We start from the raw sequence: 18,495 nt of genomic DNA, 5'->3' as shown, positions 1-18,495 counted from the left end.
ACATATCTAAAATAACAAATAACAAACTAAATATTTTGTGAACACATCTAAAATTATTAAAAATCATAAAAAGATGGATACTATCAAGCGAAAAGATAATAGATACTATGTTTATTTAGCTATGATAGATTCAAAATCATTCTTGTAAGAATGAAACTTTCTCCCTTAAATACAAACAAAAACATAGATTTAAAAAATAGAATATTTTACCACAATAAGCCGAAAAGTGTTATTTATAATTTTTTAGTAGTGTCTTTCGAAAAAAGTGATTTGGTTTATGATATAAATTTTAATTATATTCAATACACATCCAAAATAATAAATAAAATATTTTTAAAACATATCCAAACATATATATAATATAAATTTCTTTGGTAAAATTAAATAAACACATTTAAAATAACAAATAACAAACCAACTGTTTTGTAAATATATCTAAAATGATAAAAAACCAGAAGAAGATGGATTTAAAGATAACAATTACTATTTTATTTAGCTATGATAGCTAGCTTTAAAGCTATTCTTACAAAAATAAAACATTCTCCCTCAATACAAAAATACATATTAAAAAGATAAAATTTTTCACTAGAAGAGGCAAAAAAAATAAAGAGCGCGTTATACATCCGAATTTCGGCAAAGAATCGAAATGCGATAAAGATAAGAGAGGGACGGGAAAAGAGCGTGGCACAACGAAAAAACACGGCTCAATGGAGGAGCGTGGACGGATGAGGAGAGCAGGGCGGAGAAGAAGCACAATGCACGAGAGGAGCGAAGAGGAGTGTGAGGCGCTCCAAATCTAGATTTTATGAATGGGTGAAAGGTTTAATGAAGTAAATCTGTTTTTTGAGATATTTTAAGGGATGTTTTGTATTTTGAAATTTTTTAAAAAATGTTTTAAAATGTATTAGAATTTAGAAAGCTTAAAATTGAATTGTTAAATTTTATTTTTATTTAAACTATTTTTAAATTTGTATTTTAAATTAAAAAATATTAAATTTAGTTAAATGTATTTATTTTATTTTATTTTAAATTAATATAATAAAAGAACTGGTTAAAGGATAAATTTAAAAAATACCTAATCGTATTGCAAAAAATATTAGCTTATTTTAAGGTGACGTGAAATATATTATTTTAAATTAAGACTATATCAAATGATATAATTTTTCTTTTTTCTTTTTTTTCCTTTAAAAAAATAGTGTATTAATTTAGTGTAGCTAGGTTGATTAGGTGATTACTGATACCAAAATGGTAAAATTATTATCTCAAGAAACTACAAAAATACATACTCAACAATTGACATGTCATACTGCTGTTAATAAAAATAATTTTAAGTGAGAGATTTAATTATAGGAAGAATTTTAAATATAGCTGAATTATCGATATTCTAATTATTTAAATTGTTGATCTTATAAAAATATACATAATATTTATTAATTAAAATTAATTATTAAAATTACTGAAATATCAATGTGTCAGATATATTTAAAAATTTTTCTTATATATAACATGGAAAAAAAGTTAGTTTGATTTGATTTAAATAAACCACTTCTTACAAATAACATTAATTATTTTTGGAACAATTAATTTGATATAATATATATATAGAGAGAATGTAAGCTAAGGTGCTTGCTTACCTCAGTGGCTAGGAAAGAGAGATAGAGAGAGAGGTGCGACGGTACACTATTAAATCTATGCTATGTTGCTCTGTTGCTATGCCCTTGGACAATGACAGTGTGGTTCGGAATCCAAATTCAATGCTGTTCTACTGCCGAGACTATTTCCTCATTTGGAAAATAGATGAGGGATATATTGAAGAATATGAAGATACACACGAGTGAGGACTATGAGAAATGCAGTAGCAAGGTGGGTTTTCTAGTTTGGGAGGTGTGAAAAGCCAGAAATCAAACAATACATCAAAAAACCAGACCAAATCCAATGACAGTTATATTCAAGGCAAAACTAATGGAACTAGAATTTACAGAAAATGTAGAAGCCGCAGCCAGATTATCCACAACTATGAGAGCAACAGCAGCAGTGTTCAGAGCTCATTCTGGTAATCTTCTCACAGAATTGAACTCAAAAATAGTTGCTGGTTCAACTCTGGCTGCAGAAGGGTTAGCAGTTAGGGAAGCACTTATTATGGCAAAAAAAATTTCAAATAGAAAAGATTATCATAGAGTCGGACAGTGTGATTCTCACTCGAGCACTAAAATCAGGGACATCAATCGTGGAAATTCAACCTATACTGGAAGACATATTGGACATTGCAGGTAGCATATCAAATTGCGGATTTACCTGGGTGCCTAGAGGAGGGAATGCTCTGGCATATGAAGTTGCAAACCTCGCAGCTGTGGGTACCCTTGGCAAAAATTGGGTCGCTTGCATTCCTCAAACTATCAACAATATAGTGAGGAAGGAAAGATGTGTCATCTTCACTCCATCTTGGCGGCGTCCATGGAGGAGCATTAACACAAGTTGTGCAGATCAGAGACCAAACTGGCGCAGGTTGCTGCGGAAGAGGAGACGATGTTCCAGAACCCAGTGATGGCACCTGAGGCAAACATCGGAGAGGAGTCGGAGGGAGCAGGGATGGCAAGCGCATTGATGGAGAGCGCAGTGACGGAGGGCTCATCGTCATTGCGCGGAGGGTTCTCAACGCAGCAGCAGCAACCTAGTCACGCCAGAGAAGAGTTGTGGGCAAGGACCGGCAGCGTCATGGAAGCGCAATGAGCAAGGACTGGCGGCGTCGTGGAGCATCTTGCAGCGCGGTGAAACAAGAGCAGCCTGATGCATGCAGATTCATAAGTATAGGGATTAGGGAAAGTGAGGGTGTATGCATTTACTGTGAAGCAACTTAAAAACACTAAATAAAGATCATCTCAGGTTCACTGGCCAAATTAGCATACTTGCTCCTAAAAAGCCTCCATTATGTCTTTTGCAGCATCAAAAGCACTCGCAGCAGATGCCACAAAACCTAAAGCACCAGCACACCTTAGCGTATTCATCCCAGCTTCATTGAGGTTTGCGGTACCTTGCTGCAGAGGTTGATCATTATCATTATGCATGCTGCTTTCTGCACTTGTAGACCTTTCAGCTTCTTGCCCATGTGAGTTTCCACCATCGTGGGATCCAATTCCACCAGCAGATTGAGAGCCTTGGTGAACTTGAACATCAGATGACAAGGCGGTACCACCTGGACCTTGTACTCTTGTGCTATCATCGGCCAACCCGTCAAGAGAGCCTCTACTAGAACCAGATACACTTTGTTGTGCTCTTTGCTGAAACCATTGCTAATCAGGTTGGTTTTCTCTTTTCTCTGCATTCTTGAACTGCGTTCTTGAAACCCACTCTCAGTTTCGTCCTACATCTTGATTATCTTTTTTCTCTCTTCCCTGCATTCTTGAAACCTACTAAGACATATGATTTTCTTGCTGAATAATCTTTATCTTTATTTGTCAAAATAAATCATTTTAGTTATTGTTTCTAGAATGATCATTGTGTGTTAGTTGATGTCATTATTGTTTGTAAACTATAAGTTCATATACAATAATGTTGATGTGATTCAAAATGTTATTATCTTATTAATGGATAATTAATTTGTTTTTTATGCATAATTATATATATAAATTTAGCAAGAGAGTTGAGTTCTTTTAATAGTAATCAATCAATTCTCTAGTTGATGCTACTGTAATTTATATGTCCCTTACCATTTTTCTATCTTCTTTCTTCATTTCCGTTTTGTTCCAACAATTTTAATGTGATGCTTGCTTTTTAGGTTAGAAAGCCTGACGGGCACTGCCACAAAAACAGAGGCCATAAGTGTATCAATATATGATATTCTGAAGGACAACATGGAGAGTAGCCATTTTGGTGTTTTACATCTTTGTATACTTGTTTCGGGCACTAAAAGTTTTTCTTTCTTCTTCTTTTTGTCAAAGACCGAGAGGCTTCAAGAATTCATTCAGAAATTGCGGATGAAACAGGTATTTGGAGCATATTTAGAGGCAAATTATTTTTTTCATATACTTATAAAACAAAATGATGTTCTATAGTATGTTGCATCTCGATCTACAATATAAAAAACATTTTGTTTTATAAGTATACAACAACAACAAAGTCTTGTCCCACTAAGTGGGGTCGGCTACATGAATCAAACGACGTCATTGTGTTCTGTCATGTATCATGTCTACAGAGAGACCGTTTACATGTAGATCTCATTTGACCATCTCATAAATGGTCTTCTTAGGTCTTCCTCTGCCTTTCGCCCATTGTCCATCTTCCATCTCATCCACCCTCCTAACTGGATGTCCTATTGGTCTTCTTCTCACTTGTCCGAACCACCTGAGACGCGATTCAACCATCTTTTTCACAATGGGTGCTACTCCAACTTTCTCCCTTATATCTTCGTTTCTTATTTTATCCAATCGCATATGACCACTCATCCATCTCAACATCTTCATCTTTGCCACACTCAGCTTATGTTCGTGCTCCTCTTTAGCTGCCCAACACTCCGTACCATAAAGCATAGCCGGTCTTATAGCGGTGCGATAAAATTTACCTTTAAGTTTTAAAGGCACTTTTTTGTCGCATATAAAACCAGATGCACTCCGCCATTTTAACCAACCTACTTGGATTCTATAATTCACATCCTGTTCAATCTCTCTGTTATCCTGTATGATGCACCCAAGATACTTAAAACTTTAATTTTTCATAGGGTGTTTTCTCCAATCTTCACCTCTATATTAGGGTTTTCCTTTCTCAAACTGAACTTACATTCCATATATTCCGTCTTGCTACGACTTATGCACAGATCATACACTTCTAGAGCTTCTCTCCATAACTCCAACTTCTTATTTAGGTCTTCCCTTGACTCTCCCATAAGAACGATATCATCGACAAAAAGCATGCACCATGGCACAGGCTCTTGGATGTGCTCTGTGAGTACTTCCAAGACTAATGTAAAAAGGTATGAACTTAAGGATGATCCCTGGTGTAATCCTATAACAGTGGAAAATTCCTCTGTCACATCACCTTGAGTCTTCACACTAGTTGTGTCTGACAGGATTGGAAATCTATTCTTCAAGACACCAAAAGCTCTTTCAATTGCATTGTGCAATGAAGAATGTCTTAAGTTAAACAACTCTTTTGGATTTTCAGGAGGATGTCGAGAATATTCCCTTAAATGATATCGAGTATTTCGATATGGAGTGATGAACCCCGACCTCAACATATAACCAGCATCAGCTAGGTAAAATTTACCTATTGGATCAAATGACAAAGACATTGTTGAGAAAAAGATGGCTTTTCCCGGATGAAATGGTTGTTGCTATCTGCTCCAATAACGAATCATTGGTTTAACTGAATAACTAAATCAAATAGATAGACCTTTCTTTCTCTTTGTCTCAGGTCGATAGCTCTTCTCAATTGAAAGATACCCTATATTGATAATACACATTCCAGTTGACCGAGCCTAATTCTAATTGTTTTGTTCCGAAGCAAAGATATCCACGGGGCGGTTTGTCCTATTCAGATATTCACGACCAAGAAGTACATATGTAAATATTAAAAGCTTTTTAAAAATATACAATAACAACAAATTTATATTTGGAAAAATGACAAAATACTTTGAGAAACATTTAGATTATCTTCATTATGAATTGCATTTTCTAAAATTCTTAAATCTGAAGCGGAGCCCTCCCACCCAGGTAAGACATAAGTAAATTTCAAATCAAATGTGCAAGTTGCCAAGACATTCATGGTAGGAAAACATTTTCTTCCTTTATACCTTGACACTTCTTCTTTAGGAACCTTAACTCGGATATGTGTTCCATCCAAAGCACCAATACAATTCTAAAGTTTCAACATAAATTAATAGTTACGACCATGTGTTAGTACAAAAATTTATTAAAAAGTTTACATTTATACAAAAAATATACCTTGAAGTAAGGATAAAATCTTCCTCCACTATTGAATATTTCGGGTGGGACAGTTGAGCCGTTCACTTGAACTAAAAATTGATCCTCTAAGATTATTATAGCTCTAAGGATTTGGTGAAAATGTCGACTAATAGTCTCAGTAAACCGACGAAAGAAAAAACCTTCTTCCCGAGTACTTGAATGACCACTTAAAATATATAAAAACTTTGCCACTTGCTCTTCAACAATACTATATTGGTTATCTCTAAGAAGTCCTCGTTGACGAAGTATTGCAACTAATCTAGTGTAAGCATCATAACTCATACGTATTATAGAACATTAGTTATAATGTGTTTCTAATTGAGCAATCAATTCTCGACATATTTGTTCTCTACTATGACGTTGAAATTGGCTGATTGATCTTTCAATACAAGACATTTGCCAAATCATATATCGCATACAAGTCAAATAGCCCGCAAAAGTAACTATGGCTAAAATTGTATTTATTTCAGATTCTATCATATTAGATACCTACATAATATCAAAGTAATAAAGAAACAGTATGTTGATGATAATAAAGAAACGGAATGACATTGCATTGGATAGGAAAAGGATACATGTTTAAAGAAAGAAACTCAGTTTCCTCTTATACCCAAAAGAACCATCGCATGAAAGAGATGACATCACAATCACAAACCCATACAAAAGCCTTGAAAATTAATTAACTGTAAAAGGCTCAAAACAAAATAGCCATTCCATCCAAATTTGTAATCCATGTGTCAAAATATCTTTCATCGAGAACGGTTCTTTAATTGAGTCCTATCCAATTTAACATGGGAGCAACAAAATAATCTATAATGAAATAGCCTGTGATTTACATAAAACAATACACCACACTATAACAATCACCAAACAATAGCAACAAAACCAATTATACATGAGAACCTGATGAGCGGATAATTTATACGCTTTTTGGCAATATTTTTAGGTAGTTTTTAGTATGATTTAGTTACTTTTTAGTATATTTTTATTAGTGTTTAAGCAAAATTCACGTTTCTAAACTTTACTATGAGCTTGTGTATTTTTCTGTGATTTCAGGTATTTTCTGGCTGAAATTGAGGGACCTGAACAAAAATTTGATTCAGAAGCTAAAAAAGGACTACAAATGCTGTTGGATTCTGACCTTTCTGTACTCGAAATGGATTTTCTGGAGTTACAGAAACCCAATTGGCGCGCTCTCAATTGCGTTGGAAAGTAGACATCCTGGGCTTTCCAGCAATATATAATAGTCCATACTTTGCCCGAGTTTTGATGACGCAAACTGGCGTTTAAATGACAACTTCCTGCCCTATTCTGGCGTTAAACGCCAGAACTGAGTTACAAGCCATAGTTAAACGCCCAAACTGGCACCAAAGCTGGCGTTTAACTCCAAGAAAAGTCTCTACACATGAAAGATTCAATGCTCAGTCCAAGCACACACCAAGTGGGTCTCGAAAGTGGATTTCTGCATCATTTACTTATCTCTGTAAACCCTAGTAACTAGTTTAGTATAAATAGGACTTTTTACTATTGTATTCACATCTGGAGATCATTTTGAGACTATCTTTGGATCATCTTTTGATATTTTGATTGCTTTTGGGAGGCTGGCCATTCGGCCATGCCTAGACCTTGTTCTTATGTATTTTCAACGGTGGAGTTTCTATACACCATAGATTAAAGTGTGGAGCTAGCTCTGCTGTTCCTCTGCAAAGTACTATTGTTCTTCTATTCAATTCAAGCTTATTCTTATTCCAAGATATTCATTCGCACACAAGAACATGATGAATGTGATGATCAAGTGACACACATCACCATTCTCACTTATGAACGCGTGCCCGACAAACACTTCTGTTCTACATGAAAACAAGCTTGAATGCATATCTCTTGGATCTCTAATCAACGATTCACATCATTTCCCCTCTGACAATGGGGCATCTGAATCTGATATTAGAACCTTCGTGGTATAGGCAAGAAACAATTGGCAGCATTCCTGAGATCCAGAAAGTCTAAACCTTGTCTGTGGTATTTCGAGTTGGATCTGGGAAGGGATGACTGTGACGAGCTTTAAACACGCGACTGTGGGGCGCAGTGACAGTGCGCAAAAGGATCATTGGATCTTATTCTGACACGATCGAGAACCGACAGTTGATTAGCCATGCGGTAGCTGTGCCTGGTATTTTTCTTCTAAGACGAGAATCCGACAGTTGATTAGCCGTACAGAAACCGTAGAGGACCATTTTCACTGAGATGACGGGAGGTAGCCATTGACAACGGTGATCCCCAACATATAGCTTACCATAAAAATGAGTATGAATGATTAAATGAAGGCAGTAGGAAAGCAGAGATTCAAAAGGAATAACGCATCTCCATACGCTTATCTGAAATTTCAACCAATGAATTACATAAGTATCTCTATCTTTATTTTATGTTTTATTTATCTTTTAGTTATCAAAATCCTATAACCATTTGAATTCGCCTGACTGAGATTTACAAGATGACCATATCTTGCTTCAAACCGACAATCTCCGTCAGATCGACCCTTACTCACGTAAGGTATTACTTGGATGACCCAGTGCACTTGCTGGTCAGCTACACGGAGTTGTGAAAAGTGTGAATCACGATTTCGTGTACCAGAACCGCAGGCTAAAAATAAAATCATAAGTTGTTGTGGGTATGAGCATGAAGAAGTGATCAGTCATCAAGCAGATTGGAATAGCGTGCTCAAAATAAAAACAAAGATTGAAGATTATGACCATCAGCAATAACAAGCCAAAATATCATGACAATTTATGGAACTAGAAATCAAATTAGACATTTCATCAAACAGATTGTGCACATTAAATAAATACACAAATCTAGAGTATGGGTCGTCCAAGTAATACCTTACGTGAGTAAGGGTCGATCCCACGGAGATTATTGGTTTGATGCAATCAATGTTTATTTTATTGATCTTAGTCAGGAGGTCAATAAGATGATTTGGATTTAATTGAAAGAAGTCAAAGTATTTAAAATTGTAAGTTAAAATAATAGAGAATAATAGCGTTACTTGTTGTGCAGTAATGGGGAATATGTTGGAGTTTTGGAGATGTTTTGTCCTCTGAATTCCTGCAATGTAATATTTAACTCAATTGTTTGTAAAGCACGTCTACAGCAAGCTGCATGTAGGGCGTCACCATTGTCAGTGGCTACTTCCCATCCTCTCAGTGAAAACGTTCCTATGCTCTGTCACAGCACGGCTAATCATCTGTCGGTTCTCAATCAGGTTGGAATAGAATCCATTGATTCTTTTGCGTCTGTCACTAACGCCCAGCCTTCAGGAGTTTGAAGCTCGTCACAGTCATTCAATCCCAGAATCCTACTCGGAATACCACAGACAAGGTTTAGACTTTCCAGATTCTCATGAATGCCGCCATCAATCCGGCTTATACCGCGAAGATTCTGTTGGGGAATCTAAGAGAAGTTCATTCAGTCTGATGTAGAACGGAGGTGTTTGTCAGACACACGTTCATAGATTGAGAGAGGTGATGAGTGTCACGGATCATCACCTCTTTCACAATTAAGCGCGAATAAACATCTTAGATCGGACCATACACACGTTTGAGTGAAATAGAAACAATTGCATTAATTCATCGAGACGCTGCAGAGCTCCTCACCCCCAACAATGGAGTTTAGAGACTCATGCCGTCAAAAGTATCTAATTCAGATCTGAAAATGTCATGAGATACAAGACAAGTCTCTAAAAGTTGTTTAAATAGTAAACTAGTAACCTAGGTTTACAGAAAATGAATAAACTGAGATAATTGATGCAGAAATCCACTTCTGGGGCCCACTTGGCGTGTGCTGGGACTGAGACTAAAGCTATCCACGAGTAGAGGCCTTTCTTGGCGTTAAACTTCAGGTTATGACGTGTTTTGGGCGTTCAACTCCGGATCATGACGTTTTTCTGGCGTTTAACTCCAGACAGCAGCATGAACTTGGCGTTCAACGCCAAGTTACGTCGTCTATCCTTGCGCAAAGTATGGACTATTATATATTGCTGGAAAGCCCTGGATGTCTACTTTCTAACGCCGTTGAGAGCGCGCCAATTGGACTCCTGTAGCTCCAGAAAATCGATTTCGAGTGCAGGGAGGTCAGGATCCAACAACATCAGCAGTCCTTTTTCAACCTAAGTCAGATTTTTGCTCAGCTCCCTCAATTTCAGCCAGAAAATACCTGAAATCACAGAAAAACACACAAGCTCATAGTAAAGTCCAGAAATATGATTTTTGCCTAAAAACTAATAATATTTTCCTAAAAACTAACTAAAACATGCTAAAATCTATATGAAATTACCCCCAAAAAGCGTATAAAATATCCGCTCATCACAACACCAAACTTAAACTGTTGCTTGTCCTCAAGCAACTAGATGAATAAAATAGGTTCTAACAGAAATTAAGAAGTAATAATATTTTAGAGTTTTAAATGAAGCTCAGATTCTTATTAGATGAGCGGGGCTTGTAGCTTTTTGTTTCTGAATAGTTTTGGCATCTCCCTGTATCTTTTGAACTTCAGAATGATTGGCATCCTTAGGAACTCAGAATTCAGATAGTATTATTGACTCTCCTAGTGTAGTATGTTGATTCTTGAACACAGTTATTTTATGAGTCTTGGCTGTGGCCCTAAGCACTTTGTTTTCCAGTATTACCACCAGATACATAAATGCCACAGACACATGACTAGGTGAACCTTTTCAGATTGTGACTTAGCTTTGCTAAAGTCCCCAGTCAGAGGTATCCAGAGCTCTTAAGCACACTCTGTTTGCCTTGGATCACGACTTTAACCACTCAGTCTCAAGTTTGTAACTTGAACCTGCATGCCACAAGCACATGGTTAGGGACAGCTTGGTTTAGCCGCTTAGGCCTGGATTTTATTTCCTTGGGCCCTCCTATCCATTGATGCTCAAAGCCTTGGATCCTTTTTACTCTTGCCTAGTGCTCATGGCTTTTTTTTTTTGACTGCTTTTTCTTGCTTCAAGAATCAATTTCATGATTTTTCAGATCATCAATAATATTTTTCGTGTTCCTCATCCTTTCAGGAGCCAATATTCATCAAATTCAAAGTACAAATTATGCACTGTTTAAGCATTCATTCAGAGAACAAAAAGTATTGCCACCACATATAATTAATTATAATTTTTATTATTAAGAACTCGAAAAATATAGATTACTTCTTTATTCTAAAAAAAATCTACTACTTTATTCATGCCTGATGATGATGAGAAAAATAAATTATAGCTTAATTGGAAATAAAATCAAAATAGACATACTAATTATTACTAAATATCTCCTAAGGTGAATTTCTATAATAATACTATCACTAAGCTTAAAGCAGAAAAATTGGAACTCAGCAACCTGTTGTTTTGAGGAGTAGATGTTCCTCTAATCTGTGGGGTGTTGTTTAAGGATTAATTTTTGGCGCTTCAGCTCCCTTAGATCACGTCCTTGCTCCTCCTGTTCCTTGAGCAGTTTGCAAATCATGCTACTTTGATTATTCTGTTCTTCCTTTATTTGGTCCATAGCTTCTTGTAATCTGGAAATAGAAGCCTCAAGATGTTCCCAATATTCGAATTGGGGCAATTCTGGGAGGGCTTCTTGTGCTCTCCTCTTGGTTGAATCATCTTGTTGCTGTTGTCTGACCATTGATGTTCCAGTAATGGGCTTTTCAATTAGGATATATTCAGTTATTCCCATCTTTACTCCAGCATCTTTGCAAAGCATAGAAATTAGGCTTGGATAAGCCAATTTGGCGTCCTTAGAATTCTTGTTTGCTATTTTATATAGCTCACAGGAGATCAGCTGATGGACTTCCACTTCTTTTCCCAACATGATGCAGTGAATCATTACTGCTCTTTTAATAGTAACCTCAGAACGGTTGCTGGTGGGCAATATGGAACGCCCTACGAAATCCAGCCAACCTCTGGCTACTGGTTTCAGATCTTCCCTTTTGAGTTGAACTGGGATGCCAGTCGTGCTGGTGGTCCACTTGGCTCCAGGGATGCATATGTCCTCTAGAACCTTGTCAAGCCCTTTATTGACCCTCATCATCCTCCTATTAAAGGAGTCTGGGTCATCTTTCAGTTGGGGAAGCTTAAATATCTCCCTGATCTTGTCAGAATTGGTATGAATGATCTTTCCTCTGACTACAGTCCGATGGTCAAAGAGAGCAGCTCCAATTATTCTTTGCCTTTCTGTCTGCCATAGATTAGCATAAAATTCCTGAACCATGTTCCTTCCCACTTTCGTTTCAGGATTGGCTAGAATTTCCCAATTCCTGTTTCGAATTTGCTCTTGGATCTCCGGATATTCATCTTCTTTCAGATCAAATCTGACTTCCGGGATCACGGATCTGTGACTCATTATCTTGTAGTAATGGTCTGAATGTTCTTTAGTTAAGAACTTCCCTTGATTCCAAAGTGGCTTTGGAGTGCTTTCTTTCTTGCCTCTTGGGTTGGGTTGTTTTCCTTTAGGAGCCATGATCTTTAGTGGGTATGTTTTTGTGATCACGGATAAAACACACCAAACTTAGAGCTTTGCTTGTCCTCAAGCAAAAGATAAGAAAGAAGAGGGATAGAAGGAGAGCAAGAAATGGATGGTGATGATGAGGAGGGGGCCGAATACAATATATAGGGAGGGGGTGGGAAATTTTCGAAAATAAGAAGGAGATAAGATAGAAGATATGATTTATAAAAGATAGATATGATAAGAAAAAGATATAGTTTAAAAAAGAAAGATATAAATCATAATTTAAAAGATAATTTTGAAATTTTTAATTTTGAAAAAAATTTTAAAAAGATAATTGAGTTTTGAAAATAAACTTAAAAGAGTTGGATTGGATTGGAAAACCATTTGGCTTTATGAATTAAGATATATTTAATATTTTTGAAACGTGGATTTTTAGAAATCAGGGTTTTTGGAAAACTAACTTTGATATGATTGATGACAATTTGGAACATGTTGATGCAAGAAATCATGAATTGAAACATAAAAATTTTGAAAAATTAGGATTAAAAACGAATTTGTTACCTCCTCCCACCATCCTGGCGTTAAACGCCCACATGGTGCATGTTTTGGGCGTTTAACGCCCACATGTTGCTTCTCCTGGGCGTTCAACGCCCATTTGGTGCTTCTTTCTGGCGTTGAACGCCAGGAAGTCCTTCGTCACTGGGCGTTTTTCTGAACGCCCAGGATGCTAGCAGACTGGCGTTAAACGCCCAGAAGGTGCATCTTTCTGGCGTTTAACGCCCAGAAGATGCTCCTTTCTGGCGTTTAACGCCCAGAAGGCTACCCTTACTGGCGTTAAACGCCCAGTGGGTGCTTCTTTTGGGCGTTTAACGCCCAAAGTGTTTCTTACTGGCTTTCTCACGCCAGTGAGCTTCCAAATTTTCCTGTAACTCTGTGACTTCAACCAATTGCTATTTCACCTTTGAAGATACTTGGACTCAAACCTGTAAAAAAAGGAAAATTTATTTAATTAGTAAATAAACTCTGTAAATGGCTGGGTTGCCTCCCAGCAAGCGCTTCTTTAATGTCATTAGCTGGACTATCACTGATCTTCAATTAAGTCTCAGTCTTGAGCATTCTTGCTCGAAATTACCTTCAAGATAGTGTTTAACTCTTTGTCCATTAACAATGAACTTTTTGTTAGAGTCACTATCCTGAAGTTCTATGTATCCATATGGTGATACGCTTGTGATTACATATGGACCTCTCCACCGGGATTTTAATTTCCCAGGGAATAATTTGAGCCTTGAATTAAACAGCAGAACTTTCTGTCCTGGCTCAAAGACTCTGGATGACAATTTCTTATCATGCCACCTTTTTGCTTTCTCTTTGTAGATTTTTGCATTCTCGAAAGCATTGAGTCTAAATTCCTCTAGCTCATTTAACTGGAGCAATCGTCTTTCTCTAGCTAACTTGGCATCAAGGTTCAGGAATCTGGTTGCCCAGTAGGCCTTGTGTTCCAGTTCCACTGGCAAGTGACATGCCTTTCCATACACGAGCTGGTATGGAGAGGTCCCTATGGGGGTCTTGAATGCTGTTCTGTATGCCCACAGAGCATCATCCAAGCTTCTTGCCCAATCCTTTCTACGGTTAATTACAGTCCGTTCCAGGATTCTTTTAAGTTCTCTATTTGAGACTTCAGCTTGCCCATTAGTTTGTGGGTGATATGGAGTGGCTACCCTGTGGTTGACTCCATAACGTACCAGAGCAGAGTAAAGCTGTTTATTACAGAAATGAGTGCCCCCATCACTGATTAACACTCTAGGGATACCAAATCTGCTGAAGATATATTTCTGGAGGAATTTTAACACTGTTTTATTGTCATTAGTGGGTGTTGCAATAGCCTTCACCCATTTGGATACATAATCCACTGCCACCAGAATATAAGTGTTTGAGTATGATGGTGGGAAAGGTCCCATGAAGTCAATGCCCCATACATCAAACAACTCAATCTCCAAGATTCCTTGTTGAGGCATGGCATAACTGTGAGGTAAGTTGCCTGATCTTTGGCAACTGTCACAATTAAGCACAAATGCTCGGGAATCTTTATAGAGAGTAGGCCAGTAGAAGCCACTTTGGAGGACTCTTGTGGCTGTTCGCTCACTTCCAAAATGTCCTCCATACTGTGATCCATGGCAATGCCAAAGGATCTTCTGTGCTTCCTCTTTAGGCACACATCTACGGATTACTCCGTCTGCACATCTCTTGAAGAGATATGGTTCATCCCAAAGATAGTACTTTGCATCTGTGATTAATTTCTTTGATTGCACCCTACTATACTCCTTGGGTATGAATCTCACTGCCTTGTAGTTTGCAATGTCTGCAAACCATGGCACTTCCTGGATGGCAAACAGTTGTTCATCCGGAAAGGTTTCAGAGATCTTAGTGAGAGGGTGGGACGCCCCTTCCACTGGTTCTATTCGGGACAGGTGATCTGCTACTTGATTCTCTGTCCCTTTTCTGTCTCTTATTTCTATATCAAACTCTTGCAGAAGCAACACCCATCTGATGAGTCTGGGTTTTGAATCCTGCTTTGTGAGTAGATATTTAAGAGCAGCATGATCAGTGTACACAATCACTTTTGATCCTACTAAATAGGATCTGAATTTGTCAATGGCGTAAACCACTGCAAGTAGCTCTTTTTCTGTGGTTGTGTAATTCTTCTGTGCATCATTTAGAACACGGCTGGCATAGTAAATGATGTGCAGAAGCTTGTCATGCCTTTGTCCCAACACTGCACCAATGGCATGGTCACTGGCATCACACATCAGTTCAAATGGTAATGTCCAGTCTGGTGCAGAGATTATTGGTGCTGTAACCAATTTAGCTTTCAGAGTCTCAAATGCCTGCAGACACTCTTTATCAAAGATAAATGGCATGTCAGCAGCTAGCAGGTTGCTCAGAGGTTTGGCGATTTTTGAAAAATCCTTTATAAACCTCCTATAGAATCCTGCATGCCCCAGAAAGCTTCTGATTGCTTTAACATTCGCAGGTGGTGGTAATTTTTCAATTACTTCTACCTTAGCTTGATCCACCTCTATTCCCTTGTTCGAAATTTTGTGCCCAAGGACAATTCCTTCAGTCACCATAAAGTGACATTTTTCCCAGTTTAAAACCAGGTTAGTCTCTTGGCATCTTTTCAGAACAAGTGCTAAATGGTTAAGGCAGGAGCTGAATGAGTCTCCAAATACTGAGAAGTCATCCATGAAGACTTCCAGGAATTTTTCCACCATATCAGAGAAAATTGAGAGCATGCACCTCTGAAAGGTTGCAGGTGCATTGCACAGGCCAAATGGCATCCTTCTGTAAGCAAATACTCCAGATGGACATGTGAATGCCGTTTTCTCTTGATCCTGGGGATCTACTGCAATTTGATTATAACCTGAATATCCATCCAGGAAGCAGTAGTATTCATGACCTGCTAGTCTTTCTAGCATCTGGTCTATGAATGGTAAAGGAAAATGATCCTTTCTGGTGGCTGTATTGAGCCTTCTATAATCAATGCACATACGCCACCCTGTAACTGTCCTTGTAGGAACCAGTTCATTTTTCTCATTATGAACCACTGTCATGCCTCCTTTCTTAGGGACAACTTGGACAGGGCTTACCCAGGGGCTGTCAGAAATAGGATAAATAATCCCAGCCTCTAGTAATTTAGTGACCTCTTTCTGCACCACTTCTTTCATAGCTGGATTCAGCCGCCTTTGTGGTTGAACCACTGGCTTGGCGTCATCCTCCAGCAAGATTTTGTGCATGCATCTGGCTGGGCTAATGCCCTTAAGATCACTAATGGACCACCCAAGAGCTGTCTTGTGCGTCCTTAGCACTTGAATTAGTGCTTCCTCTTCCTGTGGCTCTAAGGTAGAGCTTATAATTACAGGAAAGGTATCACCTTCTCCCAGAAATGCATATTTCAGGGATGGTGGTAATGGTTTGAGTTCGGGTTTTGGAGGTTTCTCCTCTTCTTGAGGGATTTTCAGAGGTTCTATTATCTTCTCTGATTCCTCCAAATCAGGCTGAACATCTTTAAAGATGTCCTCTAGCTCTGATTCGAGACTCTCAGCCATATTGACCTCTCTTACCAGAGAGTCAATAATATCAACACTCATGCAGTCATTTGGGGTGTCTGGGTGTTGCATGGCTTTGACAACATTCAACTTAAACTCCTCCTCATTGACTCTCAAGGTTACTTCCCCTTTTTGGACATCAATGAGGGTTCGGCCAGTTGCTAGGAAAGGTCTTCCTAGAATGAGAGTTGCACTCTTGTGCTCCTCCATTTCCAGCACCACAAAGTCAGTAGGGAAGGCGAATGGCCCAACCTTGACAATCATGTCTTCAATCACTCCTGATGGGTATTTAATGGACCCATCAGCAAGTTGAAGACATATCCTGGTTGGTTTGATTTCTTCAGTTAAACCAAGCTTTCTGATAGTAGATGCAGGTATTAGGTTGATACTTGCCCCAAGATCACATAAAGCTTGCTTGGCACAAGTACCCTCTAATGTGCATGGTATCATAAAGCTCCCAGGATCCTTAAGCTTCTCAGGTAAGCTTTTCAGAATGACTGCACTGCATTCTTCAGTGAGGTAAACTTTTTCAGTTTCCCTCCAATCCTTCTTATGACTTAAGATTTCTTTCATAAACTTAGCATAAGAGGGTATTTGCTCAAGTGCTTCTGCAAACGGAATCTTTATTTCAAGAGTTCTGAGATAGTCTGCAAAGCGGGCAAATTGCTTATCCTGTTCCGCTTGGCGGAGTTTTTGAGGATAAGGCATCTTGGCTTTGTATTCCTCAACCTTAGTTGCTGCAGGTTTATTACCTACAGAAGTGGGTTGGGAAGCCTTTTTAGAAGGGTTGTTATCAGCACTTGTATGTGACTGATCACTCACTGGCATTTGAATGCCAGGGGTGGAAGCTGGAGTGGCGTTAGACGCCACTCCCTTGTTGGTTACTGGCGTTTGAACGCCAGAACCATGTTCCCTTTGAGCGTTCAACGCCGGATTCATGCTTGTTTCTGGCGTTGAACGCCAGGAATGAGCATGGTCTGGGCGTTCAGCGCCAGCATCATTCCTCTCTGGGCTCTGATTGTCCTCAGAGGGATTTTGAGTAGACATCTGTTCATTTCTTGGCTTCCTGCTGTCTTGAAGTGAGGTATTTAATGTTTTCCCACTTCTTAATTGAACTGCTTGGCATTCTTCTGCTATTTGTTTTGATAGTTGCTTTTCTGTCTGCTTTAATTGCACTTCCATATTCCTGTTAGCCATTCTTGTTTCCTGTAATATTTCCTTGAATTCGGCTAGCTGCTGAGTTAGAAAGTCTAATTGCTGATTAATTTCATTAGCCTGATCCACCGGACTGAGTTCAGCAGTTACTGTTTTAGCTTCTTCTTTCATGGAAGATTCATTGCTTAGGTACAGATGCTGATTTCTGGCAACTGTATCAATGAGCTCTTGAGCTTCTTCAATTGTTTTTCTCATATGTATATATCCACCAGCTGAGTGGTCTAGAGAAATCTGAGCTTTTTCTGTAAGCCCATAATAGAAGATGTCTAATTGCACCCATTCTGAAAACATTTCAGAGGGGCATTTTCTTAGCATCTCTCTGTATCTCTCCCAGGCATCATAAAAGGGATTCATTATCTCCTTGTTTGAAGCCTTGGATGCTTAGCCTTAGCTGTGTCATCCGTTTTGGAGGGAAATAGTGATTCAGGAATTTTTCTGACAGCTGTTTCCATGTTTTTATGCTGTTCTTAGGCTGGTTATTTAACCACCTCTTAGCTTGATCTTTTACAGCAAATGGAAACAGCAATAATCTGTAGACATCCTGATCTACTTCCTTATCATGTACTGTATCAGCAATTTGCAGAAATTGTGCCAGAAACTCTGTAGGTTCTTCATGTGGAAGACCAGAATACTGGCAGTTTTGCTGCACCATGATTATGAGCTGGGGATTCAGCTCAAAGCTACTAACTCCAATGGAGGGTATACAAATACTACTCCCAT

At 38.2% G+C, this 18,495-nt stretch overlaps 1 pseudogene; it reads right to left on the bottom strand.

The window, feature by feature from the left end:
• Window positions 1-2,912: 2,912 nt before the first annotated feature.
• LOC112803289 (E3 ubiquitin-protein ligase At1g63170-like) overlaps window positions 2,913-18,495 on the bottom strand; it is a 31,562-nt pseudogene continuing 15,979 nt past the window's right edge.

Source organism: Arachis hypogaea, chromosome 5 (genome assembly GCF_003086295.3).
Source record: "Arachis hypogaea cultivar Tifrunner chromosome 5, arahy.Tifrunner.gnm2.J5K5, whole genome shotgun sequence".
NCBI lineage: Eukaryota > Viridiplantae > Streptophyta > Magnoliopsida > Fabales > Fabaceae > Arachis > Arachis hypogaea.
The sequence above is the reverse complement of the archived record's forward strand: the minus strand, read 5'-3'. Positions and strand labels throughout refer to the sequence as shown.